The 25371-nt window shown below is 44.6% G+C and overlaps 1 protein-coding gene and 1 long non-coding RNA gene across 11 annotated transcripts in view; one reads left to right on the top strand and one right to left on the bottom strand.

Moving 5' to 3' along the window:
- Efna5 (ephrin A5) overlaps positions 1-25371 on the bottom strand; it is a 279914-nt gene that overhangs the window by 170070 nt on the left and 84473 nt on the right. The gene's annotated exons all lie outside the window — the stretch shown is intronic.
- Positions 1045-11501, top strand: LOC120094759 (uncharacterized). 3 transcript variants are annotated; one of them, XR_015629767.1, is made up of 6 exons: positions 1056-1278; positions 5453-5532; positions 8284-8930; positions 9047-9307; positions 9682-10469; positions 11072-11501. It is a non-coding gene; the product is annotated as an uncharacterized LOC120094759 (long non-coding RNA). The 3 variants fall into 3 exon arrangements; XR_015629769.1 differs by having other exon boundaries at positions 8284-8377; XR_015629768.1 differs by lacking the exon at positions 8284-8930 and having other exon boundaries at positions 1045-1278.

Genomic DNA, 25371 nt, shown 5'->3' on the forward strand with positions numbered 1-25371 from the left:
TATCCCGATTTCAGCATGCCACACAGATGACGCTGTCGAGAATGCAGCTGGCCTCCCCCCCACCCCATGCACCCCCTTTTCTTTCCACATTACACTGAATAATAATTTCCTGGCTTTCAAGAAATAGTAATTTTTAAGTGCTTACTACCTGATTATATTCATTAAAGATTTCCAAAATAGTCCCTGGTCTAGCGAAGTAGAAATCACACTATGATTACGTTATTATAGAACTGGGGGAGGAGGGAAGGAATATATTTCTCTTCCAAAACTTCTTGAGAGTCAATATAATTCTCATTATACTCTCCCCGCTATTTTATTATCCCTTCCTTTATTAGGGGTTTAGATTTGAAGCAGTTCTAAGAAAAAGGATAGGAATAGAAAGAGACTTAAATTGCTCTTTGTCCATATTAAGGCCAAAGCTTTGGCAGATAAAGGCAAAAGGGAAGGTCAGATGCTGTGACCTAATTATGTCCGGACTTACTTTCTTATCCTTTTATTTAATGAGAACCATCCAATTTAGACTGGCTCAGTAATTATGTAACAATAAAAGCCATATATGTTTAAACATGTAGCTTTCCTGCAGTGTATTCACTTTCTAAAAAGGGAATATGAATGAAGCGAAAAGGAAAAAAAAAATCTGAATTTGAAAGGGACAAAGGAGTAATGGCTTCTCTGAAGCGGCCATTGTGTTTCTCCTTCTTATATATGGTCTGCTACTTTCATGTTTAAGGAAAATGCTAGAGCCATAAATGAGGTGAACTTCCCAGCTAAGACGGGCAGTTAAGATAACCAAATTGTAGGAGATGCTCTGATGTCTGTTCGGAGGAGTACACACACATACACACAGAAGAAGGGTCTGGAAATCAGGAGGATTTCAAATGACCTTGGCAGGAGCCAAATATCCCAACTGCTGTGCCCTTCCCCTCAGCCCAGTGGCACATGTTCAAGCACTCCTCTCCTTTCTTCCCGCCCAGCTTCATCCTACTTCCGGCCCAGCTTCATCCCACTTCCGGCCCAGCTTCATCCCACTTCCGGCCCAGCTTCATCCCACTTCCGGCCTAGCTTCCTCTCACTTCCTCCGCAGCCATCTCTCACTGTAATTATGTCTATTCTCTGATCATCCACTGTGACCCTTCTCTTCCTACTCTTTAACTCTTTCATAAATGTCTGCCTCACTAAAAACAAAAACAGCCCCAAACACCCCGAAAGATATATTTCTTAAGGATAAGAAATTTGTCACCCGTTGAGAACCAGGATAGTAGTGGCCTCACGTGAGCAGTAAGTACTTACGGACAAGAAGTGGGAAGGAATAAATTCCTCTTGACAGTAATGATGTTTATGCAATAACTCCCCGAGAATTCCTTCATAATTTCCCTCTCCTACGGTATAACTCATAGCAAAATGCTCACTTCACATTTTTTTATCAAAAAAATGTGATTACACCTACTTATGTTCACTTCATTTCGTATATAAAACTTTAAGTAAGAGGTGCGATTCAAAGAATATTTATACTCCAACTTAAAGAAAATACGGTCTTAGAAGCTATTTGAAAGTTGCTTATTATACCTGTAGAGAGAGATTTCCCACACCCAACCTAGAGTACGGTGTGTAGTTACTCGATGTGCCCCTCTGCAAAGGAAGACATGGGGACACGCTGATGCTGGCAGAAGATCAGTTATTGTCCTTTGAGGAGTTTATTTGGAAAAAAAGAGAAAAAAAGCAAAAAAAAAAAAAAACCTTCTTGCTGGATGCCTTTCTACTTCAAATCTGAGAACATAAATATACTTTGAAAAAAGGACTGGGTATATACATATTGCTTTGCATAATATGTGCTCTGAAATTGACTGAGGAACAAGCTGGCTGAGAGGATAATATCTTCATATTGGATCCTATCTCAAACTTGTTACTGTAAAACACTTTGGTATTCTAAGAGTATTAGAGTTGTTACGCTAAAACTAGATTTATTCTGTTTTCTCAAAGGCTCGAACGCTGACAATTCATGCCTCTTATGCTGAGAATTTATTTTTTAAGATTGCTTTCACAATGAAAAACCCAAGAATGAATTGCTTTCAGCTTCAATTTTATATATTTATGTAAATATCTACAGCATATGGAGATTTTCAATTTTTATAAAAAAAAATATCGGCTATATTATCAAACAGAATGGCCCCGGTTAAAGCTTCTCAAATTCTATAAAATGGTGAGGGACCAGGAGAATCTGTTACCTGGTAACTCGTTGGCAGGTAAAACAGCTGCTTGTGCTCAAACACTGAGTTAGTTACTCTTCTCATTGCTGAGGTTGGGCACTAGACAGAGCAACCAAAGGAACGAGGGGGTCATTTGAGCTTGTAGAGTGTGCAGACCGTCAAAGTGGGGAAGCTGTGAGAGCGTGGGGCAGCTGGTCATGAGCACCATGTCAGGAAGCACAGAGGGAGAAAGGCAGGCACTCCAAAGCTATCCTCCAGGTCCCCTTTCCTTCAGCCCATTGACACTAACCCACCGGATGGTATCATCCACATTCAGGATGGGTCTCCCCTCCTCAGTCACACCCCTTTTGGAACCACCCTCGTCCACATGCCAGAGATGTGTGTCTACATGACTGTAAAATCTACCAGTCAATGGGGATGGGAGGGTGTTAACCATGGTAGGTATCGAGTATGGTCTTACTCAGAAACAACAGACAGATCTGGCTGTGTGTATGAACAGTGGTGAAGATATTTCTGTTTGATTTGGTGAAATGCACTCTGTTAAGTGTCATCCCTACGTCCTATTTTCTTTCCACTACTGGGGTCATTTCCCACCTGTTGAGTTGGAATGACCTCACCTTCTGGCTGGTCACAGACACATGTCAATCAATCTCGGTTCTTTTGTTTTCTACTCTCATACCTGGTGCTGCTGAACTGGGTGACAGAGGCAATTGACTTAATGTCTCTATTAGGGGATTCCTCATCTGTCAAAAGAGGATGACATACTCAGCCACACTCTTCTTAGTCTTATTCCAGCCCCTCATGTATATAGACATCCATCCACCATGACGGCTACATGCTTAGATCGTGCCTAGCAGAAGTCTCCCTGGCATCAGAACTCACCATTGAAGGGATCCTGGCTGGGTCCGTGATCCTGTACTGTGACGGCTACGTCTGCACCAGCTCAAGTAGCGGAGAATAACAGCTTTGAAAACTGATGGGGTCTTAATTATCAGCAAATTTCCCCTTCAAAGCTAGCTTGAAATGCTACAACGTAACAGCTACATAGATGCTACATTCAGCATCGGAAATAAGATTCCCGCTCGTGCCTCAGGATCCCTCAACTCTGCTAACGTGCAAGACAAATGATCAAATCAAGCAACCTGGATTTCCGTAGCACATCCCATGGTGCCTGACGAAATGCTTTCTGCAAGTTATGGTTCAAGGACATAAATTTGATTTTTGGCTAATAAAATAGAACCTGCAATCTCAAAAGACTCGCACCCTCAGTGGCACTACTTATATTATGAGCCCCGTGAGTCACGTGACAAATATCCCATGCCCCTTATCTCCTGTCATGGGTGGCTTCTTTCATTAAAAAAAAAAATGAACTGTGTTTGAATAATCAGGTTTCCCTTTTGGTACAGCCACTAGGACACTAAGAACTAAATTTCATGCCAGAAGAAGTTCTGAGGCCATCTCATAAGTATAGCCTTAATATTTCTATCTAGAGTCTTTTTGACCTCTTTTTATCTCTATTTCAAGTGACTTTTCAAATTATCTTTTGCCTGACACTTCAATGTACTTGAAAGTGGGTGGATATATGAGTTGTATAGCAGTGGTACCTTCCTGAGCCCACTCTCCTTGATGAAAACACCATATGAAACGGAAAGAAAGGAGTCACAGCTCTGCGTAACTCCAGCTGTCCTAGAACTCACTTTGTAGACCAGGCTGGCTTCAAACTCTGAGATCCTCCTGCCTCTGCCTCCCGAGTGCTGGGCTAAAGGCGTGTGCCACTGTGCTGGGCCTCGACCCTCTATAAAATTTAAAGTAAAAGAACATTGAAATCTAGTGTGACCCTGGTGCTGCTGTCCGGTCTGACACTCGTGATAGCTTGAACTGGGCTTATAGCATTGTGGAGGACAACAGGTGATGAACAGTTAATTGTCAACATTTCTGTGACGAAGTCAGCAGAGCCCTGTAAGATGACCTCAGCCAACAAAGGTAAATAACATTTTCTGGAACACCCACTGTGCAAAAAGATGCTCTCCAATATCTGCCGTCATGAAACTCCTATCTAGGACAAGAAATAAAAGTGGCAGGAAAGCTCATAGATAATGTAGATATAGATAGATATAGATATACATATATAGATATACATATAGGTATATGGGTTTGATAAGAATATATCGGTGGATGATCTTATAAAAGCTGAATTATTCTTAGCATCCGGATAATTTCTCCTGGTAATGATGGGAAATTGCACGCATCATGTAATATCTGTGTTGGAAGAACCAGCGTTAAATTATGGAGTCGACTGTGTTGTAAAGTGTGAGGGGAAGGGCTTCACTCTCAGTGGATTCACACAAACCAACATGAAAGCAAGTGGGGTGAGGCCATAATCGGCCACTGGCTTTTGCAACCCTCAAGATGAAGGCATGAGGCAGATACAAGCCTTTTCTTTAAAAAGCCATACCTAACTCTGAGAAAACAGACCTTAACTCCTCTTGAAAACAGCAAGGGTCAGTGAATGGTTCATTCTTTCTTGACCAGACATTTAAGAAAGAACTGCTCCTGTCCTTGCTGACTTCTGTACTTTCAGGTCACCGTATCCCTTCCCAAAGTCAAGCTTGACTTTGCCAAGCATCAAGCTTACTCTGTTTCTTTCCTGAGTGCTGTCTCCTGCTGCTTTTATATCCCTTCTTGTGATCAGATGCTTCTCTCCCAAGCACTGGACATGACTCTCCCTTCGATTTCAGAAGCCTCCCGGCTAGAGGCTCACAGTCCACTGACTTGCTGACTTAGTTGGGGTTAACATCGCTGAGAGGAAACCTCAGAATGAAAAGCGGCTTAGGGAGCAAAGAGTTGATTTGGCTTACACATCCCAGCTCAGTCCAGTGTGGGGAAACCAAGTCAGGATCTCAAAGCAGTCCTCAACCTAGAGGCAGGAGCTGATTGAGGCCATGGAGGGTGCTGCTTACTGGCTGCCTCCTCAGCCCTTGCTCATGTTGCTTTCTTACACAATCCAGGACCACCTGCCTGGGGTAACACTACCCACAATGGGATGTGCTCTCCCACATCAATCGCTAATTAAGAAAACATTCTACTTGTTTGCCCACATCCTAGTCCTATGGAGGAAGTTTCTCAATTGAGAGTCCCTCTTCTCAGACGACCATAGCTTGCATCAAGCCTGAAATGAAACTAGCCAGCATACTTGCATTCCTAGCAGTGACTGAGCAAGGCTTTCTCTCTCCATCCTCTCCCAGTGGAAGACGACTACTAGGAAGTTCTCACTTCCTAGCCATCCTGCTCCAGAGTGAACTGTGGCCCCTGCCCCACCTTTCTGGTACGTATAGCATCTTGGCTTGCAGAACTTCGGAGGTCCCTGTTTACATTCAATAGGCTTCATCGAGAGGGTCTCAGAGAATGTGGTCCAAAAGACTATCCCGTAGAGAAATATTAATTCCTACAACATAAGGAGCAGAGGCAGGAAGGGGTAGGAAGCTGAGCTAGCTGGGGAAGGATGCTTTGCAGGGCCCATTGCTCCCCAGTCTGAGCAGCTGGCTCTGTTTACTCAAGTGTCTAGCATAAATCATTTTCTTGGAAGACACTGCAGGCACAAACGGCCTGACAAATTCCTGTCAGAAGTTGAACTTCTGTGTCTCTATCTTGGCCTCCTGACCTTCCCTCTACTCCACATTTTCAAAATTCTAACATTTCACGCCCAGATCTCCTAAGAAATCCTGCCAGGCCCCCTCCATCACGCGTGACGTCCTCATTCCTTAAACCCCAACAACATCTGATAACCGATGTCAATGCCTGTGTTGGTCTTGCTGTCACGAATGCCATACACGAGTGCCCTTGCTTTGTTTCCAGCATCAGGATAGAAGCTGTGTAGGACTCCCCAAACCACCCAATTGCACCCCAAGCACCAGGGAAAGTTTGCCAAATATTAAGATACCGGCAGAAGCAGAAACCACGATTAGGATACTTTTAACTTAGTCTGCATTCGTCTTCTTGATATCCTGACCGTCATTAGATGATGATCCAATATGAATTTCCTAAGCAGAGGCAGCAGCATTCTGCGTAGTCCCCGAGAGGCCTCTCACACTGATCCTTTGTGTTTTCCTCGGATTCAGAGTTATTAACATGCTAGGAGTATAAAATAATGCATCTCTGACTCCAATTCCTCGTTATCTGGCCTCAGAAGTATGTAAACACTTGGAAGTGTTACATAAACCCAGACTCCACAAGCACTGAGTGTTAAGAGCTCAAACTCCCCACCATACAGCCTTCCTCCCAGGAATCTACACACCCCTTGGAGTGGGTCCTTGGCCAAGAGGCAAAAGCCTTGCGTCACTGACGAAGGGATCTGGTGATAGACGAGGAAACTAGTAGTATTCTGGCAAATGTGAAGACCGCGGATATGATATCACTCCAACTGAAAGCCACAAAGAAAGTCTACCCCAGATCCAACGGGCACCAACCAAAACCCGATAGAATCTTCACACTGCCATTGTAAACAAAAAAAAAAAAAAAAAAAAAGGAAATTTAAACCAGGAATGTCTCCCCCCCAAAAAAAAAAGTTGAGCAGAGAGACCACAGAATGATATTTTTATGAAACTTTCAGTTTTATCAAGATAGGAAAATGCGCATAGCTGTGCTTCTATTCCTACACCAAGTTTTCATTTTGCTTTATGTTTACATTAGTGCCTCTCTTATTTCATCTGTTTATGTTCAATAAATTATATTCTATCAAACCCAGATTTGGAGTAGCTCAGTATGAATACTTGAGTGATTCCTGCTAATATTGTCATAGGACTCAAACTTTAGATGTTTTTTCCATGTGTCTCTGGGAACTAACACCTAAGCGTATGAATTTAATTCAAGTACATTAGTACGTTGCTGAATTATGTGTCTGCCATTTGCACAGGGAAACTGGCTCTCTCTGCTCTACGCTTTCTGCCTACTTAGAAGTATGTGTGTCCTTTTCCCGGATCAAAGATGTGCTATGTACATTAATCATCTGGTAACTTTTTCCTTCCTTACACTTAACATTTTTTTAAACAAAGAAATAAATGAGGAAAAGGTTCTATAAATCAATAAACTGGCAGAGGACATTAAATAAATAAATAAGCAGATGATAGATAGATAGATAGATAGATAGATAGATAGATAGATAGACAGACAGACAGACAGACAGACAGAGACAGACAGACAGACAGACAGACAGAGACAGACAGCGGAGTCAATCAAGTTTCAACTCTAAGAAAGAGGGAGGAGAAAAAGCCAAATTTACATGATGCTGCATAATTTTAACTTAACTGCTGTTTCACTCAGGTTCTCTGTGAACACTGCCTCAGAATGCCTTTTTTCGTGTGTATAAAATGTCTTTACTATTGTCCTCCGGGGGAGGCTGGCAGCAGGCTCTGCACTTTGACCTCCAACCCTGCCTCAGCAAGGGGCTTGCTGATATTCCCAGAAGTTTCTCTCAATGGAAGAAAACCATTGAAAAGAGATCCCTCCTTTTAGGCTGGTGGTCCCTCCTCCCACCCCTTGCTTTTGGCCCCCTCCAAGGGGTGGCGTGCAGGTCTGGTCAAGCCCGACAACTCCAGGGCCTTCACAAGCCACAATTTTTCATGTCTATTTGACAGGTCTTTTCCTCACTATTCAAAGCGGCTTTCGAAGTCATGTTTGTGTGTGGGGGCTTTCTATTATGGACTCATATTTGATTAATTTGCAGCATTCATGTGTCTAATTCTCTACACACAAAGGGGATGAACTGGTTTGGACTCCATCGACAGGACATTTCTGCCAGGAAAGTTCAAACGGAAGGCAAATGGCTGTCGGTGGGGATGGTTCCCAGCTTTTCTGGGAGAAGCTTAGAAACGCAATAAAGAGTCTATGTTAAAACAACAGCGAATGGTGCTATCGCTGCCAATGGCTTTGGTAATGATGTTTTAAAGCACGTAGGTAAACATCGCAATGCTCTGTCCCGTGTCAGCGCACGCATACATCTTCCCGAGAAGGGGGCTCTGAGAGGACCACAGCTGCTGACATCACACACACACAGAAGCGGTCCCTGGCTTCCTTTCAGGTCCCATCAGTCAACGTCTATCAAGCAGGGGGAAGCAGAAGACAATAAACACCGTCTGCAGTATCGTTAGGGTTTTCAGCTTCGCCTCTTCCAGGTACATCTGCAAAAGTGGGAAAGTCCTGAGGGGCAGAATACCGTTCTTTCTTCTTATTCCTTAATAAACGCTTTCAAATTTGCCTCCGAACACAATTCATCGCCATACCTTCAGTTGTTCCCGACTAAGGAGCCCTCCAAGAGGGGCAGCGGGAGCAGATTATGCAGCAGCCTCCTTCCCGTTCCCCGTTATCATTGAAATTAAAAAGTTAATATTTGTTCTAAACTCCAGGGGAAAAATGCCTGTCCAATGGCCCTCGGTCTCTTATAAAGCGCCTCAAAGAGCTTAAATCTGTGGATGAATAATTTTCAGGAAGCAGAAGAGGAAAGATTCCTCCTCCTTGTGGCCCTGCATTCCACGTGTGCTTTAATAAAAGGCAGGACTCTGGTCATCCTATGATGTCACTCGTACTCTGTATTTAAAAGTCCCCGAAGACCAAGTTATACTTCCTTTTGGTGGAGCCAAAGGTGAAATAAATCTTTGCAGTGTAGAGGAGGGGGAAGAATGTGTATGAGTTCTTCCAGAATCTATGAGGGAGCCTGCAAGGAATCAGGTAAAGAGCCAACGACTTGGGTTTCGGTTTTTCTGATTTACTTCGATGACCTTGGGTTTCCCCTCCTGGTAGAACCGGGGGTGGGGGGAGATGAATCAATGTGTGCTTTTCCATAGGCGCTCATATCTGATCTTGAAAAGTCATCTCTGTATTCTGGGAAAGAGAAATTACGGCAGCAGGAAAATGAGAGTTTGGGACAAGCACACACAGACACAGGTCTTATCTTAGGCTGTGATCCCTGAAAACAAGCTGCCTGTGGCTCCAAGAAAGAGCAGCCAGAGCCCACAGGGTTCTTCTGGTGAGGTTCTGCCTCTGTAAGAACAAAGTGGTTACAAACCTGAAAATATCAACAGCCAAGTACAGGAAAGGAAATTCAGGTACAGATCGGTTTGTCATTTTTAGAGTACGATAAGAAATGGGGGTAGGAGTAGACGGTAGGGGTGGCATGTGACTTGGGATAAAATTAGATCTCCAGCATATAGGGTGTGTGGGCGCACACATGTCCATGCATTCCCGGGTGTGCGGGTGCATGAGTGTGTGTGTATGAGCGAGTGTGTGTGTGTGAGTGCATATGCACGGATATGTGTATGAGTGTGTGTGTGTGCACGTGTGTGTGTGTGTGTGCGTGAGCGTGTGCACAAGTGTGTGTATGAATGTGTATTAATAGGGTAGCAACAGAGGCGAGGTAAAGATTGTAGGGAGAGCAGTTAGAACATCACTGTATTAACACCTAAGTGATAAAATTGTGAAGGAACAAAACCATCAGGACAGAAGGAAGTGGCGGAGTCCACCGGTTGCAGTCTCAAGGTCAGCAGATGCATGAGCCCCTCTCAGCACAGCTAGACATGGACCACGGAGAAGAAAGGGAGAATTGTTCGATGTGAAAGAGTCAAGCAGCAACGTGAATAAACCTGAATTTATTAGAGGTCCGCGTCGTGCGATGCTGAAATCATCTACTTCAGAAGTAGGTGAAACTCAATCATTCCTGTAGGCGTGGCGCCTCGTGAAGAAACGGGAATTTATTTGCACAGCAAGTTCAAGAACTTGGGTTTAATCTGCAGCACCACAAACACACACACACACACACACACACACACACACGCGCGCGCACACGCACGTGCACGCACACGCATACAGCATGCCACTGTGATGTATGCCAGCATGAAGGTGGTACATATGTACCTCTAAGTCTCTGCTCACCAAGTTAATGCCAATCTGGGCACAAGTACGCATATAAGGCAGAGCTCTGACTGCTCACAGCCAAAGCCAACTCTACTGAAGTTAACAGGAAGGACATTTCCCTTAAGAACTTCTCATAAAAACCTCCTAGCAAATTAGAAAGCAGCTGTCCTGAACACAAGACGACAGCCACTGGAGCCCGGGGTCCTGTCCTTGAGGGCAGAAGTGGGGCCGGTGCCAAGGTTTCTTGTGCTTCTTCTCTAAGCAAAGACATCAGTGCGGTTAGTTCAGACTGCAGACCTACACGGACCTTCAACAGACAGGGGCAACCGACTGGCTACACAGCTCTCTGCTCTGGAGGTGAGCCCCTTCCCCCTCCCCCCTCCCCTCCTCTTCCTTCCTCTTCTTGCAGGTGGCTTTTTAGAAGGCTCTTCTAAAAACACAGGGGTCACCACAGAAATGGCAGCTATGGTCTGAAACACGCACTATGTGATGTTTAAACAGATGTGATGGTAAACTTATTCATATAGAAGATTGTAGATTTTTCTTTTTAAAGAAGATAATATTCCACGAAACAGCCCTAATTCTACCCCAACAAAATATATTCCAATTTTTACTTCAAGTTCAAATACTAGAAGATGCCAGACAAGGATAGGCTAGAACCATCTGGATTCTTTCTATACCTTCCAAATTTTGACACGGTGTATCCCAGGCATATTTAAAAGCTGTTGTATCTGTTTAACACAAGTTCAGAGCAGAGGGCTAGCTCCTGGTGGGGAGAGAAACTGTTTCTGTATTTTCAGAAGACCCCAAAACTGAAGGACTTCTAATTTCCAGTAATTATCCTGGTACCTACAGTCCATAATTACAGATAGAGCCATGCCCTGAGCTGCCCTTCAGTTTGTTCTAAACTCAGTGCGTGTAATTAGTCTTGATTAATATCTCACATTTCATATCAACAGGAGCAGTGAATCCGAATGATCCTGTGTTGTTCTGCCGCAGGACGTCTCGCTGCTATTCAAATTCTGTGCCTTTACCAAGGGAACAAGCTGAGCAAATGGAATCTAAGGAAGCCCTGGCACCCACCTGGCCTAGCCTTTCGGGGGTGAGGGGTGGGGAGCAGCAATGCCTTTCCTGTAACCACCCTAATCCCCCTATCAACTAATTAATACCCAGAGAAAGCTGTTACTTGCATGGGAGCAATTATACCAAGTTCCTGGTCGGTGTCCAAATGGACTCACAATATAATTCATGAACAATGAGGCTTAGGCAAAGACATCGTCTAAAGATGACTTCTAAAACGAAAAGAGTTTGAGAAGCGGACCTTAAAGGACTCTGTTAGTAGCTGGGTGACGGGACAGGAAATAAATGCCATTCATTTTTTTAAACTAATTTTGAGGTCTTCCTTTGAACACATATGACTAGCTTAACCTTCATGTGAGCAGACTAGAACCAAACAGACACAGGAGTTGTGGCTCTCTCTTTGGATGCTGAAAAGGCTAAAGACCAGTAAGGGGCTGAAACGCAAAACCTCCTGTCCTTGAACAACTGCCAACTGCTGAACATCCGAATAACGCACTGCACACAGAGTCCTGAGAACCCCCTGAGTTTCGCGTGGCTGAGATCCTCAGTGAGTCCCCACTGCTGCCTTGGCGGTAAATACCTGTTGGAAAGGCCTTCCCCTTTTAGGTGTGAAACAGGAAGCAGTGATTCAGGAGCCATGGTTGTCTGAGGACTAACAGAGAACTGGGACCCACAAGCAGAGGACAGGGTGCAGAGGAGGGCTCACAGACTAAAGCCTATTGCAGCAGTACCGGCTGCGGGTTCTGCTCCCCATTCCGCCTCAGCCAGAGTGGGACTCGTTCTAGTGCAGGGGCTCCCGGGGGGGGGGGGGAGCTTGTCATCCAGCAGAGCAGAGGGCACAGGAACCTAGTGGCTCAGGCAGTCAAGAAAAGGCTCTCCTGATAGAGCATGGCATCTGGTAACAAGCCCCAGTGCATGCTGGGAACTCTTCCCGTGCAGACGGCTGGGCTGGCTGGGAGAGCTTTATCCAATAAAGTCCAGGCACCAAGTTCATCCAAACCAAGCTTTGAAGTAACAAAATGCTTCCTCTAGTCGCCACCCCGATAGACTATCATCTACCACTTACTCACCACGTGCAGAGAGAGAGAGAGAGAGAGAGAGAGAGAGAGAGAGAGAGAGAGAGAGAGAGAGAGAGAGAGAGAGAGAGAGAGAGAGAGCGCCAATGTGCTAACCACACAGGTTTAGATTGTCTGAAATACTGAGTCACCCAGGGAATCAGACACAGCCCTTCCAACGAGAAGTCGAAAGGATGAACAACCGTCCACCCATGGAGTTTTCAGACTCTTTTCTCACTTTTCCAGTGTATACCCACTGGTAGGAGCCAAAAGACTGTCACCCTGAGGAGAGAGAAAAACAAAGTTGTGGGTCGCTCTAACGAAACAGGTTTTTCCTTCCCTTGGAGAGACATTCCTCTATGGTGAGGTCATGTAAAACAGCCAAATGCTCAGTGTAACACACTGGGTCCTGTTCCCTGCAGGTGACTGTGCCCTTCAGCTTGACCTGTGATACAGAAGGAGAGAAAGAAAACCACTCTCCAGTTTCTAAGTAAAAGGTGACCATCTGGCAGCTAAGGTGCCGGAAACGGAAAACAGTGATGTGAACGGACTTGTCAGACAGGTGTGGCCCGGGAGCTGGAGCACAAAGCAAAATGTTTCTGGGGTCGAACCTTGAGCCAAATTAATTTAAAAAGGACAGGATAGCAGAGTATGTGATGTGTGCTGTGCTGGTATTGAAGAAAAAGGAAAAGGAAAAAAAAAAAAAAAACCTGTTCTTATCTGGCAAGGGCACCCCCTGCTGGCCGCCACTCTGAACTCCGCCTCTTGGTCTCTACAGAGCAGGCTTAGAAGTGCTTGCACAGCACAGAGAACCGGGCAGGGCTAGGTGGGCGAGTCCAGCGCACAGCACACAGCACACAAAAAGAGCAAAAGGTGCGGGTCGCCGCCCCAACCACAATCTACCTCCGTCACGGTTCTCTGCCGTCTGATAAATTACAAGGCGGCTGGAAAGAATGACTAGGCTGATTGCTGCTTTGCAGGTGAGAAGTTGGAAGCCTGGGAGGAAAGAGGCCATGTTGCCGGGCCCAGCCACAGAAAGGATTCCTAAATTACACTCACATGTTTATAGCACTTGACTGTGGGACTAAATCTCCACTATCCTTCTAATGGCTCCGGTTTACCGTGACATTCTTAATAGTAATTACTTAAGGTCCCGAGCACATGACAGAGCAGCCTAGGATTAAAACACATTCGAACATGAGACAGAGCGCCTTGCCAGAGAGTGGCCTAGAGTCAGCCTTGCCTTCCCACGGTCCCACCCCCACCCCCCACCCCACTTCTGTGTGAGCTGCTAGGAGCACAGACTTTTTTTTTTTTTTTTAATGAGCTGCCCTTCCAGAGTCTCTGCTTCCCTCTCACCCATTTCATTCTGTTTGGCCTCTTACAAAATAAAGCAAATGTTTCATAACATCAGCACACTGTCGCCTCCCCTCTCCCCCAAAAAAATTCCAGGAAAACGCCCTGGGTTGAAAATGCTTTCTAATCTGGGGCTTGTGTTTAAACTCACTGCTGCCCATTTGAGCTAGTTACCCAAGGAAACCTGCAGCGGGATTCAGCCGGTGCCTGGCACCGAGACTACCACAAAGAAACCTGTTTGTAGAGGCACACAGGTCTCTGCACTCCTGACAGAAACGTCATACTCGAGCGTCTTTAGCTCAAGTTCTACGCCCTTAGTCTCGGGAGTTCACCAGCTCAGGCTGAACTTGGCTTCTCCCTGGGACCTCAATTTCATGTCTGTTCCCAGCCCTGGACTTCAAACACGGGGGACAGGGATGCAAGGCATCTAGGCGTGAGCAGAGAAACATAATGGAGAAAACAAACACGCTTCATCCCCTTTGGGTCACTGGGTCTGGTTTTCATTTTCTAGTTTCCATGTGAAACCCAGGGGTAAGAAGGAACACCCGTGGGATACAGGACCCGTGGAAAAAAAATTCCCTTATTTCGGAATTTTAAAGAAATCGCCATACATAACGCGGTGTGCTTGCTCGTTATTGGATCCAGTTTGCTGAAATGTTTAGGTTTTGGTTCTTTGTGTTTCTTCTGCAACTGGAAGCCGACCGGGATGAGGCAGTTTGCAGTCATTCTCTAATGTGCTTGTTCGAAGAACGCTTGCTGGACGTCAGCTGTGTTTTTGTCAACATGTCCTACGTGGACAGTATTTGATTCAAGAGTGTGTTTTATTCACCCCTTGCTGGTCCCGTAGAAAAGCATCCTGAGGAAGAGCATGATGAGCTTTCCGTGAGGCAGCTTGGAGAGGGACCATCTACCTCTCCAAAGATGCTGTTTACCTACCAAAGGCTGTGAGAACGAGAATGTGGGCTTATTATTATTTATGAGAAGGGGAACTGAACAATTTCACAACGAACACGGTCAATCTGGACCCGTTTGGGGAATAATGCTTCTCTGAATAGAGCTATTAAGACCTCTGTAGTCTACCTGGCCCTGTGTCTGCAGAAAGCCAGAGGTCTTCATAATTATATTTAAATGCAAAGAACTTTTTATTGGTTGCCACTTAGACTGTAGATGACCCATGAGACTTGGGGTGACTTTAGTCATCCCACATGTCCAAAGGCTCCAAACTACACAGCTATACTCACACTCGCACGCACATCTATTCTCTAGGAAAGACAGAATCGGGCTCACTTCATTTCAAATGTGGGGTAACCACAATGACTATCAACTGGAATTCACACTGATTTGAGGGAGTAGGTAGTCCAACTTGCTTCAATAAAATCAGATATAAAAAGGTTGTCTAGAAGGACCCGGAAGACGTCTATTCATGGCTTCAGACAGCACAACAGTAAGTCATGTGGGAGCACAAGGGACCATGAGCCATCTCTCAAGAAGCCAACTTGGTTTTTTTGTTTTTTGTTTTTTGTTTTTTGTTTTTTAAGCTACACTATGTCTTTCTCTCATATTGTAACAATACTGAGAAACATTGCTTGCAGAGAGAGAGAGAGAGAGAGAGAGAGAGAGAGAGAGAGAGAGAATATCAATAAATAAGCTCTGTCTGATACCCCTCAGATTAAACTCAATATGCCATTAATATGAAAAGAATTTGACAGTTTACATAAGGGATGTGACCTGGTGCCAACAACCTCTGGCTTCTTCATTCTCCAGATGGTAGGAGATTAGCAGGCAGCCTTTATTCTCCTAAGAAGATTTCCCCCCATGGAAAAAACTATAAAGACCAGTTCTGTTCCCAACTTCAAGTCTCCTTCACAAATGTCTACCCAATTCTTGGCCTTAACTAATGCCTATTAAAAGAAGCCCTTGCGCTCGACATTATGCAGTGTGGGGGGAAAACACTAAAGGCAAACTTAACTCTAATGCCTGCCTTTAAAAGATCTATTGACAGAAGCAGTAGGGAGAGTTTGAACTGATGTTAACTTAAAGAAAAAAGCTGGCGAGATTCAATTGTGGATGTGAATGCTCGCTTGAGTTTGATCTTGACGGGGGCTTAAGATAAGGGGGATAAAAACCTAAGCCTACTTACACATTAAAAAATGCAGTCACACCACATTCACTGCACGCACCGTTCGAAATTTGTTTTATGTGTCATCACCGAGGGCGCTGAAGGGCACCCTGTATCGTTGGGTACAAAACCACAGCAGAGGGCAATTACTTCACTCTGCTGATGCTAACATGAAGAACCATCTCCTGACATCACACAGTGTCCCCTTTACACCAAGTCTTCAAATGTAACGCAGAATAATGTAATTGAACTTTCCTTCAGTTTTCTTCTGAAGGCAGAAACAACAGGTGGCTAAAGATCTGAGAGAGGAAAAACAGTTCATAACATAAAAAAATAAATAAATAGTAAACATTCTTCCCATATCACATAGGAAGGAATCTTTGAATAATTAGGGAAAATAGCATATTTATAAACAGACTGACCTTGGTAAAATGTTTAGGAGCCTATAACTACACTTAAAATCCAGGCAGGTAAGTGGATACCCTCCCCGATGCTTGGATTGCTCTGTGGCCACCAAAACATGGTATCCACCTGAAAGACCTCCCCTCTAGGAACCACATGAACCCATTAATGACTTTGTTTCAGCACCAATTAGTACAGGCACACTTAGATACTCTGTTCCTTCTTAATATTTCTTACCACACTCTTCACAGAGGAAAACAGAAGTGGGGAGGCCTTGTCTAGAACTGCTATTAGTTTTCTCTGCTGACAAGAGAGTCTGGACAGCTGGTAATCCTGAAAGCTACGAAATAAACTACTGCAGAAACACCGTGCACAGTCAAACCAAACAGTGCGGAATTAAGGTCCCTCTTTCCAATCTGCATCCTCCCAGCAAACATCCAGCCAGAGAAATGAAAACTTTAGAAGCTATTCAAGCTATTAAGAAGGGAGAGATTTCAGAGCCTCTGTTTGGCAGGACCCGTTTCCATCAGCTTCTAAAACCATTTAGGTAAGAGAACATTCACATTTGCCAACAGCAAATACACTTTGAGGTCCCCAGGAATAAAAGTTTTTGTGGAAACCGCAAAGGCCATAAAAGGGGGGAGGGGTTTATTTAATTTCTTTTGTGCTCACTGTTTCATTTCCTAAAGGAGGAAATGCGGGACAAACAGTAATTTAATGAACACATAAAACACTCACCCGAGGACGCCATTAATGGCGACAGACCAGATCTCATCTATGTAAAGCACGCAGTTCTCTAAACACATTGGCAGAGTTCAAAACTGAGTTCTTCCAAATGGATCTTTTCTTGTCTTGTAGTGTGTTCTCACAGAATTGTCTCTCCCATCCCCATTACCATAGTCATTTTTTTTAAGCAAAAACAAAATGCCTTACACGCAAAGGGACTGTTCTCCAACCCAATAGCCGGGGCCATCTTGGCAATCAGATAAGGAGGTTCGGAAACAGCTTAAGGAAATGAGCTAATAACACGACTGCCCACAAGCAGATTAGCCCTGATTGCTACAAAGAATGCTATTAGGGGCACCATGATTTCAAGTGATCATTTTTCCAGTCTGTTGTGGAAAGGTTAATCTGCAACCCTATTCGTAGAATCAATTCTGCAACGTGCTAAATACAACACAGTTACATTTAGAAATCCGTCATCAGGAGCCCGTTGACATTTCTTTTTAATTGTCTTAGAGAAAGACTAGTTCAAGGCCTCCCCATTTCCATTTTCATCTGTGAAGAGCGTGGTAGAAATATTAAGGAGGAACAAAGATTCCTGTACTTACTGGTGCTAAAACAAAGTTTTATAACACGACTCGAACAATTCGCGCTGTCTGTCCAGCATGTCTGGCACAGGCTTGTGAGGGGGAAATATACTGGCTGTTTATAAAGACTAACAAATTTTAACTTCCAAATTCTTTCCTTCAGGGTGATGAGAGAACACATCCAGAGAGCTCCCTCAAATACCGAGCCCCCTCCCTTCCAAATCCCAGGAAAACAGCTGCTGTCGTAAGGGAGGTGGGATAAAATCCTGTCCAACCTCCATTCTGCCCAACCATCTCTAGGTCGTTTCCCCCACCACGCCCCACATTCCAAGGGTTATTTCCATTCCAAAACTCAGGAACCTGTTCCAACCTGCCTACCCACCCCAGCCTGCGAGACTTGTTTAAAGAGTTAATATCTGCATTTCATTCCTCATTTGAAAAGATCCAGTGGCCAGTTGCACCAGACTTTCACCCTTGGCTGGCAGCAAGATCAGATTGTGAAATGCAAATCAGAGTGCCTTTCACCTGCAAAATGACTAACGTAGATGCTGCTGGGAATTTCCTCCGGGGAGCTTTCGGAGGCACCACCACCACCTGGGCACTCTGAAGCAAGCCCTTTGTAAACACAAAACCCAGGCCTGGCTTGAGAAAGTAACCTGGGAAAGTGGGGAATTTATCATTCCCAAATGAAGACGGTCTCCCAGCAGGGATGTTGTGCCTATGGACATTTTGGAGTTCCTAAGAAATCTAAATATCAGGTATCCCTGATGGACGTCCAAGTAGAAGAAGAATGTGCCCCTTTCCGATACAGAAAGCGGGTGGAAACGGAGACACTTAAGGATCCCCCCACCCCACTCTAGCTGGATTACATCCAAGACCCACTTATCTGAGATAGAATTAGACCAAATGTCAAGAGGGAAGAATGGACCGGCTTACCCCTTCGTGTTTCAGGAAGAGCTGGCCCATAGTATTTTGATGACATTTTAAGTATAAAAGGGTTTTATTGTAAACTTTGGACCCCTAGAAGGCCCAGCTTCTTGAGAATTTTGAAAGGAGAGATTAGTTGGAAGAGCCTTGCTTTGGATTCCACCCTTCAATCACGTTAGACACAGGGCTTTAGCCACTCTCTCTGCCCGAAAGTCATGCATGTGGTTCAAAAGTTTAATTATATCACCGGCTGCATCGGAAGCGTATTGTCTCTCATCCACAGGAGGGAGAAGACCTTTCTCGGAGTGCTGGGGTTCAGGCATCATGGTGGAAGATTTCCACAGATTCCTCAGGTTATGCCTGACAATTGCTATTTTTTCTTCCCCCTCAACTGATCAAAGAACGCAGCCTGGGTCCTGATGAGATTCTAAAAGGTTTTCCCTCAAATTCTAAACTTTCTGGCGACAGTCTTGCTCTCCCCCCTCAAACAGCTGAGCTGTTAATGGATGAGTATAAGCACAATCGTATTGGCACTTTTTACCTAACTCCCTGGTTTCCCGCCAGCAGTCATTCAGCTGACAGGAATGCACTAAATGCTTAGGTGTTGAGAAGATGCAACAGAGAGAGAGAGAGAGAGCTGTTCCCAGAGAAGCGTGCAACCTCAGCCAGGTAGAACACAAGCTAATTAATCTAGTTATGAGCCAATTAAACGAGTTATGCATGTAGACTAGGCCAAAACCCACGAAGTCTGAGGTAACCGTGAGCTTCCTTTCTCAAAGTTGAGAAATATTTATTGCAGTCAGTATGAAGTTGTGGCTTGAGGGAGGGGGTTACAAAGAACGGAGAAGCTACCCTGGATCCCAGCCAGACCCATGAGCTGACAAAAAAACAAACAAACAAACAAAAAAGCAAAAAAACAACAAAAAAAAAACTTGCCTGTTCTGATCAGGAGGAAGCAAACAAGGAAGAATATGTTTTCACGATGAATACCAAGGGGTCACAGAATATCATAAAAATGATAAAACAAGCTAAGTCAGAGGACCAAGGAGGAGTGGTCATCCTTACACGTACACGCACCTAGCCCACAGCAACGGTGACAGGATTTTTGCTTGTCCCCAGTACACACGCTCACACCCATGGACATTTGGTGACCACATCCTTATGTCAGTGGAGAGAACCTAACAGCAACTTGACCCACAAAAGGAAAAGCCCCACTGAAACTGAAAACAAGTCTTCGATGATTTGAGCTCACTTAGACCAGGGCAGGGAAACCTCACCCTCACTACCCAGGGCTTCAACAATGTTTCCAACTTCCAAATCCCAAAAGGGAAAAAAAAATCAATAAGACCATGCTAGATTGTGTCTGTCTCCCTTCCAACGTGGTCATGAGTGTTTGTGTGTGTGTGTGTGTGTGTGTGTGTGTGTGTGTGTGTGTGTGAGAGAGAGAGAGAGAGAGAGAGACAGACAGACAGACAGACAGACAGACAGACACAGAGAGAGAGAGAGAGAGAGAGAGAGAGAGAGAGAGAGAGAGAGAGAGAGAGAGACCCACATCAAAAGTACATAATCGGGGCTGGAGATTTAGCTCAGTAGTAGAGCGCTTGCCTAGGAAGCGCAAGGCCCTGGGTTCGGTCCCCAGCTCCGAAAAAAAGAACCAAAAAAAAAAAAAAAGTACATAATCCTAATCAGACCGGCCACTTTCCGTGTGCCTAGTGCATACCATGCACAAACCTGCTCTGTTCTTTCTTTCCTCCAACTCTGGATATTAAATGCTAATTCTGCCCTCCGTTTATATATGTGGGTGCCGTGGTAAAAATCGTCTATATAATCATAATAGTAAAGACTTTAGACATAACCACATCTGGATTGGAATTTTGGCTTCCCCATCATCCAACTACGTAATACTGAGCAAGATAAGACATCTGAGGACTGAGAGAAGTAAGTAAGGCATACGTATACCGAGAGCTAGCATGCAGCAGGAGGAAACAGTGCCTCTTACTGTAATTATTACTGTTGTTTAAAGTGTTAGGAGGCTTGCTATCCTTTTCCCTTTAGACCTGCGTGATGTATTAGAGGCTGCAGGATTCCTAACAGATATCTATCTTTCAAAAGAAAAGGTAGGAAAACGTTCTCTTTCATAAAACGGCACCACGTGCGGTAGGAAAAAAGAATTAAAAGCCGCAGTACGTGGTGCCCTTGTTTGTCCTTCTGACCAACCCCCGAAATCAGCAGTGTGAGGACTCAGTAAGTTCGTTTAACACAAGCATGGTGAGTTCACTGTTTGGTGGAAATGTCCCATGCACCGGAGGCTGTGCTCTTGGTTCATTTCCAGCAGAGCCTTCCTCCTCGGACCTCAGCGGCCTGGGCTGCACAGCTGCACTCATGGCCTTTCATTTACAGATTCCACTTACTGATCAAACTCTCTCCGGCTGTCCACAATATTCCAACTCCGCAAGGAAGCCGCAGAATGCTAATTAGCTACAACTCAGAATACTTGTAACCAAAGTCTTTATCTGTAAGTATTTTAACCGCTCACCCTAAACTATAGCAGGTCCTGGACTTCGGAGGCAGCTGGAGCACATGCGTGCACATAGATGAAGGTGCCAAAAATAAGTTGGCTTTTAAAGGAACTTGCCAAGTACCGATAGTGATGTAGGTATTTCAATGTACAGAATTCCTGTCCCGTAATCAATCCCGACTGCAAATTAAGAAACTTACTAGACATGAAATTTCTGACAAGACTATGAGCACTATGATCAATGCTCCACTTGGAGATAGTAGTGATCATATATCGAACTCCAGCCTGGATTTTAAAATTAACAATACTTGCGTGGGAACAGCGTTTGCATTTTATCAAACCATTTTTTCCCTTGCTACATACGTTGCTCCATTGAAGAATTCTTCTCCTAAGCGATGACTTTAGGATGAACAACTGTAAAACCTTACGGGAGACAATACCCATAACAGAGAGAGAGAGAGAGAGAGAGAGAGAGAGAGAGAGAGAGAGAGAGAGAGAGGGCTACAACCACACCTAGGCAGACACATCCTGCTGGACCACTCTACCAGATAAGTCCTCACAACAGTTTGGCTGTGTTAGTGAACACATTGTTCTGCAAACTGTTGGGCCCTCTGAACTTAATTTAGTGCGGTCTTAAAAAACAAACAGGGCTGGACAGATGGCTCTGCGGTTAGAGCACTGACTGCTCCTCCAGAGGTCCTGAGTTCAAATCCCAGCAACCACGTGGTGGCTCACAACCATCTGTAATGGGATCTGATGCCCTCTTCTGGTGTGTCTGAGGACAGCTACAGTGTAGTCCTATATAATAAAGAAATAAATCTTTTAAAACAAACAAACACACAAATAGCTTCAGGGGTTCCAGATCTCAGCATGGAGCTAGTACACTGAGAAAAGAAAAATTTGCTATAAATCTGTAATTTGGATAGAACTGGAAAATAATATGGAAAAGGAAAATCTTACAATCTATGTCTGCGTATAAAGTATATAGTTGTAGCAAGATACCATTGCCAATTGAGCCACCCAGGCTGTAAACAACACTGCCAGCCAACGTGTATAATTTAGATCTGGTTCTCTCCTCCCCAACTGGCCCAGTTGCCAAGATTCATTAATAACCTTCAGAAACATCCCATTTTTCACCTCGGAACAAATTCACACAGGTTAAGCTGTTTTATATGTACGGTACTGAGAGGGGCAACAGAAATCATTTAAACTGAGTCCTTCCACAACTGCTCAAGTTTCATCCCCCCTGTGATATGATCCTAGGAGATCTTTCATTATCATGGTCCCTTACCCCTGAGACGTATGAAAGAATAACAAAGAGAAACAGAGACATGCTGAGCCTTTAGGGAGGTTAACAGCTCTAAACAGTGAAAAACATTCCACTAGTCTATAGCACCTCGGCTATCTGAGTAAGCTGCCGGCTGGAATTATATATCAGATCTAACGAGAAGTGTCTGAGGCCATCTACACTGGTGACCAAGGGCTCCTGGAGGCTCCACAGCCAGACCTACGGCAGGGATTGAATTTCCCCAGACAGCTCACTACAGCACGCAGTAACAGTTGTCACATTCAAGTAGCGTGTGCTGTCCCAGTGCTTTAGACTCAAGTCTCGCTTGTACAGCTGTCTGTCTGAGGGTGGAAATGAGGACAGAGAGGAGTCTAGGGAAACAGATCCTCACACATCTTGAGAGACAGACTCACAGTTCTGGGCCCCCTGAGATCCCATATCGCTCTGTCACTGTGGGAGCCGACGAATCTGTGCTATATAGTCATGAGGACTGAGTCTCTGTTATGGGTTTGTCCCAATCACAGACTTTGAAGGGAATCAGAGAGGGACGGCACCTCAAACCCTCTTGCTACAAAGAAAAGCAGAGACAGCATTTCCTGGACAGCAAACCTCCCCAAGATGGCCTAAAGTCACATTAGAAGTTCACGGGTACAAGTCGATGACGCACAAAGGAAGATGAGTGTATTAAAACGGACTGACACCTAACAAAGATGAAATGGCAGTGGCTCTAACAAAATGATACATGACTGGTAAGCTCTTCGGTGTTGTAGCATCACCTGATATCTGCCCTGCCAGGGTATATTGACCAAGTGCACGGCCTAAGTTATGGTGGGTACTCCGTAGAGATGGATAGAACTCACAGATACTTTGATGTGTATGCATGGTGTATGTATTTAGCATTGTGCGTGTTCACGTGGGCTAACATTCATTTGTGTGAGTGCAGGTACACACATATGACATAGTGGAGGCCATGGGGCAACCTTGGACCTTGCCTTCCACCATATTTACCTACCATATTTGACCATGGTTACTTGCTGTCTATCACTTTGTATGGAAGGGAGCTGTTCCTGGGGTTCACAGAGGTACCTTGTCTCCACCTCACCGTAGGTACATTGGAATTACAAATATGTGGTTTGGTATCTGGCTTTACAGGTGCTCCTCCACAATGCACGATTGGGAAGTTATCCACTGACCCAGCCTCATCCGCCCCTAACAGGTACTTTAAGCTGCATGTTGAACAGCCCTTCTCAGAAAGGCTTGCTACTATAAGTGTATCTCTCTCTCTCTCTCTCTCTCTCTCTCTCTCTCTCTCTCTCTCTCTCTGTGTGTGTGTGTGTGTGTGTGTGTGCAGCTTTTAAAATATTTGCACAAGCTTATTTCCAACTCTCAGCAGGAAATTCACTTACGTTTTGGACACGCATACCCTAAAGATAATTTTATACACTATCTCCGATAGTTTTTGTGCATGGCTCGAAGTTGCAGAGAGAGTTTCTTACGATGCAAAGCGGCCGCTCCTTTAGCCACCAGTGTGCGTGGTCATTTGTTATGGCTGCTGCCACTCCCGATTCTGAATGCATATGCTACTAGTACGCAACGTTTTCTTCCGTCGTGAATTAACTTAATGGAAGATGATGAATGCATAATACAATGAAATACGATTAAGATAACGAAGATGTCCTGCGCTGGGCAGCACCGCCCATCGTGTGTGTGCTATCAAGGTGATACACAAATGTCTCCATTTGGGGACATGATACATTTTGGGTATCTCGGAGGAGGGAGGCCCAGTTTCTATTTGCACTCGTGAATCTTTCAAGTTCTTTAGGGGATGTGGCAACGCGTCATTCATTTAACAAGTATAAAGGCAGGCAGCACTCGACAAAGAGTGACTCTCAACAACAGGCAGGCCTTTGCCTTTGGAAGACATTGAAGGCCTCCAAATGGCATGTCTTCCTGAGTTCTGACAGAGGTCACAGAGGGTAAGATTCTGGAAGAGCAAAGAGATACCCCCATCTCTGTTTAGATGATAGTTTGGGGCCTCTTTTTAAACGTTACTGTTATTTTCAACCAGGCCAAAGTAAACGATTCAGAAGGAGAAAGTAAACAATTTCTAAGGACTACGGAAAAGCCCGAACAACCTCTCTCTTTCTCTTCCTTCTTTCCTTCTCCCTTCTACCCGCCGTCTAGGCCGAGAGCAGAGACTACAGCACTCCCTCCTATACACAAGGTGAACGGAAGATTAGCCTTCCAACAGGAGAGCTGTAAATAACTAGAGTCTAGTAGTTAGTAGGGCTCCTTTATGGCTTGAGAGGTTGTAACAACAGAAGTTCTAAATTTCCCTGATCAAAACTTTAATTTCCTCCTACGGGGAAACACCAGGACAAGCTCTAACGGTCAAGATGGGTCATGTGCCCAACACCGCGTATGTGAGTGGGGATAAAGAACGGAGATAACGAACTGTAATCCGGGAAAATTCAGGTACATAAAGATCCAAGAGGCTTACAACAATATTATGTGAGGATTCAGTTGAGAAGAAAGGTATCTTAGTCAACTAATCACCTATATCATAGGGTGATCCTCTCTAATACAAACTTCCCAGAAAATGGCCGCATAGACTTGGCTAAATTCAGGGCAACTCAAAACATAGAGGAAATCAATTATTCAGGCGAGAATCCTGATTCTGATGGAAGTAATCTTAACAGAAAAATATGAAGATAAGAGATGCTGGGAGATCAGTGGTAATCTAAATGTGGGTATGTTAATTATCCATGGTGAGCCGGGCACTACCAAGACAAGGGTTAGATGGAAGGCTCCATGCCTACTCTCAGAAAAGTTCCTGGTGAATGGTGGCTTTGGTGGAAATGTTGCTTGCTTGGTAAGGACAGAGCAAGCATAGGCCTTCACAGAAGATCCACTGTGGACCTAGGTAGCATCAATGTCCAGGAGGGTTTGTTCACCTCTTGGGACAACCTACCTGCTAACATTCCCAAAGGTTCAATTAGCTCCAGGGAAATACTAACAAGGCCCAGGCTGCTCTGGGAGTATAAAAACATTGCCCCAAAGGTCCAATCAGAGTCCCTTTAGGAAATCTACAAAAAGGGGAGCTCTGTGCCAAGAGACAGAGACCAGGCAGTTAAGCCGAAAATACTGCGTGAATTATTCTCTGAAGTGACTTGAAACTTTCACTGGGACCAGAATCCATTGAGG

This window comes from Rattus norvegicus, chromosome 9 (assembly GCF_021556685.1).
Source record: "Rattus norvegicus strain SHRSP/BbbUtx chromosome 9, alternate assembly SHRSP_T2T, whole genome shotgun sequence".
In the NCBI taxonomy this organism is placed as follows: Eukaryota; Metazoa; Chordata; class Mammalia; order Rodentia; family Muridae; genus Rattus; species Rattus norvegicus.